General features: G+C 44.5%; 1 long non-coding RNA gene across 1 annotated transcript; it reads right to left on the minus strand.

Annotated features, from left to right (window-relative positions):
• Window positions 1–1940: 1940 nt before the first annotated feature.
• Window positions 1941–5498, minus strand: LOC138356715 (uncharacterized). The gene is made up of 2 exons (XR_011224563.1): window positions 5357–5498; window positions 1941–3908 (listed from the first exon to the last, which is right to left on the minus strand). It is a non-coding gene; the product is annotated as an uncharacterized lncRNA (long non-coding RNA).
• Between the last annotated feature and the right edge of the window lie 2276 nt (window positions 5499–7774).

Consider the following 7774-nt stretch of genomic DNA (forward strand, 5'->3'; position numbering starts at 1 on the left):
TAGATCTCCGTAACCAACATTTAATCTGATTATGATCTGGGTGAAGATTATTGAAGCTAGAGGTGGTTGCCCAAGCATCGACAACCTCGTTTGCTCTGTGTGGAGGGTGAGGGTGTGACACTTGAACGATCTTATCGCCTTTGAATATTCTTCCATGCCTGGCTGAGGGGGGTGTGAGAATTTAGACTTCACAAGTGTGCCAGGTTTCTTGCCTGAGCTCTGTCATGCGCTCCTTCGCCTTGGCTAGGGCTTTCTGAAAGCTTTAGCATTGCTGGCGTGCGTGTTTCCCTATATGCAAGTCCAACTGTTTAGCAGTGCATTTCTAAGTACGCAGTTTAGGGTCATTGTAATAGACATGGTGTTTATTACTTTTCATATCGTTCCGACCACTGGTTGGTGCGGAGGGCCGACTTAAAGGGTCAGCGAACATCTGAATGTTCTGTACTAGATCGTCGTTAAGTATCTCGACTGTGGAGGGATCATAAGTGCTGTAACACTGACACATGAGCGACAGTCTTTACGTCAAACAGGAGGAACACTGAGCCGTTTGCGTTTAAAAATACCACCATGCAGGATGGTATTTCAGATACAGAGCAGTCAATCTAGAATGATCTGAAATCGTTTTTTTCTGACATCTTGTATAACATTTGATATTGTAACATATCTGTTACAATAGATGTGCACCAGACCTGAGTGACGTTGAAACCAACAGAGGTCTAGAATGCCTCCACAAATGTGTGGGTTCAAGGTCGCCCACAATCTGCACATCTTCGTAACTATTTAGTAGCGACAGCAGTCGATTCCCATTCCCGTTTCTGAAGCGAGAGCCGCCAATGTCCCTGTGTCTAGCATTGCCGTCACCAAGAATGATGGTTGGCTCTGCTTGAGCGCAGGCCGGAAGATCAATATAATTTAACTCTCCTGCTGGAGCATATAGATTAAATATATTGAGGATAGAGTTGCCCACATAAGTACTCGCTACATAATATTCTTGCCCTCAGTTTGCTTTTCTCGAAGAAGTTTATGTGATAGGGATTGTTTGATTTATAGAATGAAAGAGTTACTGGATCTGAGGGAGTAAGCAACAAAGAGCAATTTTGAGGGCGAGGTTCTTGCAGGAACTCTGCACTCCTGGAGATTTACAATATTGGTGTGTTAAGTTGTTACTTTATGATGTAAATTACAGAACTTTTTGGCGGATGCAATGTTCCAGCTTAGGATGGATAACTCATTTGTACATTTCAAATAAGCATTATATAGATTTATATTATTAGTCCACTTAATATATATTATCACTAGATACAACTCCAGGAACATTTCTTAGCATATTACCAATGTCCCATTTGCCTCTAATTGTTTAGTACACTTTTTTTGAGATATATACAAGAGTTGTTACATTCTTGTACAGTCACTAGTACCATAGCGTTTCGGGCAGGTCCCTGGAATACAAACCCCCCCCCTTCCCCCCCCCCCCCCCCCCCCCCCGCCGCTAAGAATTGTTTTTACAACCAAGTACACATTTTACCTTTGAGTTAAACAGAGGCTACAGTTAAGGATTTGCGCCCAGTAAATCTTCCCCGGCCAGGATACGAACCCATGACAAAGCGCTCGCGGAACGCCAGGAGAGTGTCTTACCACTACACCACGGAGACTGGGACTGTTTGCCTTTTCATCTATAGAGTCGATCCAATATCTTAGCACAGCTTTGGCAGTTAACCATCGTGGAAGGGCTCCTCTACACAAGCATTCCAGATCACTGGAAGTTTCACCTGATTGGCAAGGGAGCACATGTTTGGAGGGTTCAGGGGTGGAAGGAGGGGTATCTTCTCGAGTTATCTTGAGATGATTTCGGGGCTTTTAAGTGACCCCGCAGCCCAGTCCTCGACCAGGCCTCCACCCCCTGGAAGCTGCCCGTGACAGCTGACTAACACTGAGGTACCTATTTTACTGCTAGGTAACAGGGACATAGGGTGAAAAACTCTGCCCATTGTTTCTCGCCGGCGTCCGGGATCGAACCCGGGACTACAGGATCACAAGTGCAGCGTGACGTCCGCTCGGCCGACCGGTTCCCGGGGTAGGGGGAAGGAGGGTGGCAGTCTTTGTTTAAAAGTTCCCTCATGACCGTGAGCAGCTCTGCAATGTTGCTCATGGATTTTCTCTCATGTCGGAGCTGCTCTAAGCCGCTCCGTCTCCTGCTGTGACTGCTGGTGGTGTTCCTGCCACAGTTCACGATGGTCAGCATCGGCTTGATCAGTGGAGCGACCCAGTGGCGAGTTGATATGGAGGCTGAAGTGGCGATCCTTCTCAGCTTGATCCTGTTGCTTACCTCCCAACTTCCAGTTGACTTGGGTCCAGCTGTGGGAGGTCCCTCCAGAGTAGGCGACAGTCCCAGACCTGGGGAGTGACCACTCTACATCAAGGGCGTGCCCACTACTGGCAGAACCGAGGTGTGGCCATTCTACATCAGGGGCAGGCCCACTACTGGCAGACGTTACAGCACCTGGTACTTGTGGGAAAGCTGGAGTGATGGCAGGACTCTTGGGTCTGGCACTGGTCCCCCTTGTGCACTTCGTAATTACCAGGTGTTGAGTTTTGTAGTCGGCAGGAGTGAATATCGCCTCCAGATGGCTTTGAACAGCGGGTGGAGCTGGAGGCAGAACTTTGCAACCATTCTTCATGGTGGTGTGGAGGAGAAGGCCTTAGCAGGCAGGTTCCTGGCACTTTACGTGCATTAGGCTGAACAGAAACCTGCCGTCTGGCCCCCTGGTATACGTGGTGGTTGGCAGATGGTAAAGTATTTGATAGCCAGCTGCTACGAACACAACGTCCAGATGGCTCAGCACAGGTAGTAGAACCAGCAGCAGTACCTGGCAACCGTCCTCCCGGATGGGTCCGGCCGGGCGCACTACGGTAAACGCCAATTACATAGTCTGGCAAGGCATCATACGCCAATTATATAATCTTTTCTCCCCCTAATAATGAGGAACCGTTAGCACTAACAACAAACCTGAAGCACCACGTTACCTCGTTCCGGAGACCCAGGAATGTTCACCTCTAACACTTCAGTGTCTGCCGCCTGACCACAATATTTGTCAATTTGCAGAATTGCTGCAGCGTTCAGGGGCTACCAATATCTTGTGCAAGATGCGGATGATGGCCACGTAGCTGAAAGTGCTCAGCCTCCCAAAACTGACGGTATATTCAGCTTGCTAGGTTATGCCCCGGCACTTTCCCCTCACACACCTAACCCCAGCTGCAACATCACCCTCTTGGGTAATTTTTGTGTTTATAATTGATTGGACTGGTGGGATAGTAAAGACTAACAGAAGGGTGGATGGAGAGGGAAGAGCATTGAAATGTACCCAAAAATGTTAGATGAACATTAACCCATGTTACACCACAACTAAATGTTCAAATTACTGGCCATAAGAATGGTTTACCACTCTGAAGTGGTTAATGCATAGAGTTCTTAGGCTATACCTATTAGAAGGCGACCGCTGCAAGGTATAACATGTTAAACTTAAACTAGTTCCCTTCACCTGTTGTACTTGTGGGAATATACACACACTACATTATGACCAATTGCGATTCGAAAGTTTTCCCAAGTAACTTTAATCCCTCCATACCTGCAGTGCTGTTGTATGAGACCAATTTCTTGGGTCTGGTTGACCATACCTGCAGTGCTGTTGTATGAGACCAATTTCTTGGGTCTGGTTGACCATACCTGCAGTGCTGTTGTACGAAACCAATTTCTTGGGTCTGGTTGACCATACCTGCAGTGCTGTTGTACGAAACCAATTTCTTGGGTCTGGTTGACCATACCTGCAGTGCTGTTGTACGAGACCAATTTCTTGGGTCTGGTTGACCATAGCTGCAGTGCCATTGTACTGATGCACCCTCGTACATACCTGAAATTTCACATTATATTAAATACCTCAAAATACTAAATTGAACATATCCTCATTTAAAGATGAAGAAATAACTAGACAATCGCTCAAGTCGGACTTTGTTTGATGTAAAAAGCAGCCTTATACAACAGAATGGCATAATCCAACCTCAGACTTGAGTCTTCTACAGCCCGTTCTCAACAACGGCCAAGTGGTCGTTAAACCGGCAGCCAAACATGAACGTTCTCAACAACGGCCAAGTGGTCGTTAAACCGGCAGCCAAACATGAACGTTCTCAACAACGGCCAAGTGGTCGTTAAACCGGCAGCCAAACATGAACGTTCTCAACAACGGCCAAGTGGTCGTTAAACCGGCAGCCAAACATGAACGTTCTCAACAACGGCCAAGTGGTCGTTAAACCGGCAGCCAAACATGAACGTTCTCAACAACGGCCAAGTGGTCGTTAAACCGGCAGCCAAACATGAACGTTCTCAAAAACGGCCAAGTGGTCGTTAACCCGGCAGCCAAACATGACCGTTCTCAACAACGGCCAAGTGGTCGTTAACCCGGCAGCCAAACACGAACGTTCTCAACAACGGCCAAGTGGTCGTTAACCCTGCAGCCAAACATGAACGTTCTCAACAACGGCCAAGTGGTCGTTAACCCGGCAGCCAAACATGAACGTGAAGAACGCTTTACATTTAACTTGTCCTCAGTCTAGGCTCGTCCGTACACTGACCCACAACAGTTCATACATTTTAACACAAGATTTATTTAAAAGTTTTTGATACGTGAAGTATTATAATACATTATTATTTATGAGGCGAGGGAGACAGGTGGGAATGCACTCACGTGCTATAATTTCCATCAACAACTATCATAGTTAATGGAAATTATTTAAATTTTACAAATATTTAAATTACACAATTTTAATGTTCATTTATATTTGTAGTGAACAAAATATAGTATTTGGTTACACAGGACGTTAATGTTAATTAAGGCGTCTCTGGGGTTGGCTGCAGCGTGGACGACACTGACTCAGGATGGCTAGTTTCATTCACATAGGATGGGCCGGGGGGGGGGGAGGTATGTGACGTTTGCTAGACTAAAAGTCTTTCGTCCGTATTTCAAGGATTGAAATCTGATAGTTAACAAACACCTTATAACTGCCAGAATTTAACTATAATAATAATTGTGTAAACTCTTTTACACCAGCTTTGGGTCGAATGGCCAATTTCACTATAAAGTTGACACTCGAGCAGCTGTCGTGGAACAGTTAATCACACGTCTCGTCCAATAGACAAATGTATTTTACTCTATCTTTACAAATGAGTAAACCAAAACATTGATTTTTTTCAATAAAACTTTAACATCTTGTAACTATGCCTATTTAGATAATCAGCAAATATAGACTATTCTACCAACAGAATGCAATGTGATAAAATAACTAATCATCTAGAGTAACTTGCCTGTAAGCCTGGCGCAGGTAACCTCATGCACAGGACTGTCCAGGTGACTAATTTAGTAAAACCAATGAGGCGGGCGCTGAGAAGCACCTCTCCCCACGCCGGCCCGCGCCACACTGCCCGCCGCGCCTCTTGACTAGCTTGGCCTGATGGGTCAACTACCTGTGACGTCATTCACCTCACCTGACATGAGGCCGCCTCACATACAAATAATTCACAAGTAAAGTCACTTCAATATTAATATAGTTTATTTCTATTAATGTGAAGTATGAGCAAGTGTGAGTATGTATTAAAAGCACATACTTCACTACTGGACATTAAACCCACTACCACACCCACCTAGTAGCTTGGAAGCTCCATAACGCCTTCTGTAACTGTTATGTTGGGGTCTAGGCCAGGGGCCAGGTACAGCAACCAGTTACGGTGTTCAGCGTCCTGTGCGTGTGTATTTACTGTGTGGCTGTAGGGTCGGGCTCACTATAGCCCGTGCTACATGGGCATTCCCTTCCGCGTACCTAAATCTAAAACAACAAACGTTTCGGGTTGAACGCTTAGCCCTTGGACCCTGCCTTTCTAATCGCTGGTTGTGTAATATACCGACTCCAGCCCTATTCTCCCTCTTTCATACTAAATGTGTTTTTTCTCTTCCTCCCACATCACCAGGAAGCAGCCCGCAGCAGTTGTATAACTCCCAGGTACCTGTTTACTGCTAGATGAAAAGATACATCAGGTGAAAAAAAAAACTGCCCATGTCCTATGTCTCGCCCGGGAATCAAACCCGGGCCCTTAGGACAACGACCTCAGAGTGCTATATACTCTGTTGCAAGGACCTGTGTATGCGTGTATGTGTTTGTGCGGACTCGCATAGATGTACTCACTGAGATGTGCCTTCATGGTCAAGCTAGGCTTTTAGTCCCACCTTCTAAACATTCTTAGATTATTGCAATGTCTGTTTTATCCCGCTTTAATCATATTTACATATAAATTGTTTAATATAATTAACTTCAACGACTTCAACGTTTAAACAGTTCCATTTATTGACAGCTCTGACACTGAAAAAGTTCTGTCTGACGTCCATGTGACTCATTTGGGTCTTTAATTTCTTTCTATGATCCCCTCGTTCTGCTGTTCTTTGCTTTGAACAATATTATTTTGTCTGCCTTGTCAATTTCCCTTAGAATTTTATATATTATCATATCCCCCTTCTCTCCCCTTTCCTACAGTGTGGTAAGGCCCAGTTCTCTGTCTTTCCTTATAGCTTAAACCCTTCAGCTCAGGAACGAGTCTCGTTGCATATCTTTGGACCTTTTCTAGTTTTTTCTTGTCCTTTTATAGGTAAGGGTTCCATGCTGGGGATGCACATTCATATGTGTGGGTCTCACCTTTCTTGTATATAGGGACCGGAAAGCCCCCCCTTGTCCAAATTTCTGAAGGATACACAAATGTTGGCCAAAATGGTTTATGCAGCTGTTATTCTGCTAATGTGGGCTTCTGGCATCACAAATGGCATTATGTCCACTCCCAGGCCTTTCTTCTTTTCCGATAATATAATCTGTTTTCTCTTTATTCTATATTGCTGTACTGGTCTTAGTGCGCCTGTTCCCTTCCTCATAACTTTGCATTTGGCTGGGTTAAACTAACAGCCATTTTTGGGAACATTTTTGAAGTATGTCCAAATTTGATTGATTCTCACAATCCATCACTGTCCGGACTTCTCATTAGCTTTCCATTATTGGTAAATATTGATACAAGAGAATATTTCCTCTGTCAGATGATTGACATAAATTTTAAACAGTTGGGTCCTAGAAGCAACCCTTGTGGTACTCCAATTGTAACCTCTCTCTACTTTGATGTATCTGTCCTTTTGATTCCTTCTTGAGATATATTATCTGACCCACCTTAGGACTTTTCCTGTTACACCAGCCTGCTCCTCTAATTTGAGTAGGAGTCTTTCATGCAGGATCGTATCAAATGTTTTCTGGCAGTCGAGGAATATGCATTCTGCCCATCCTTCTGTCTTGCTTGATTCAAGTCATCTTGTTATCAAATTCCAGCAAGTTTATCAAGCAGGATTTTTTCTTTACTAAAACTGTCCTGGCGCCTCGAAACAAAACAGATTTTTTCTAAATGTTCCACAGGCCAGCTACGGATCTGTCAATCTCTAGTAACTTGTAACAGTTTAAGGAGCAAATAAAAAATAAAATACTCCCATCTATCACAAGTCACCACAGAGCTAAATCAGCGGAAGGAAGACTCACTGATGTAATAGAAACAAGACACTGTGTACTCCTCTTTCGAACCTGCCATTGTGATAGATGGGAGTATTTTATTTTTGATTTGCTCCTTAATCTGTGAAAAACTTGTTATTTTAACCTTTACAACAGGTAGAGCAGTGACAGTTTTTGCTAATGATCACTATAG

This window comes from Procambarus clarkii, chromosome 74 (genome assembly GCF_040958095.1).
Source record: "Procambarus clarkii isolate CNS0578487 chromosome 74, FALCON_Pclarkii_2.0, whole genome shotgun sequence".
NCBI classification, from domain to species: Eukaryota; Metazoa; Arthropoda; class Malacostraca; order Decapoda; family Cambaridae; genus Procambarus; species Procambarus clarkii.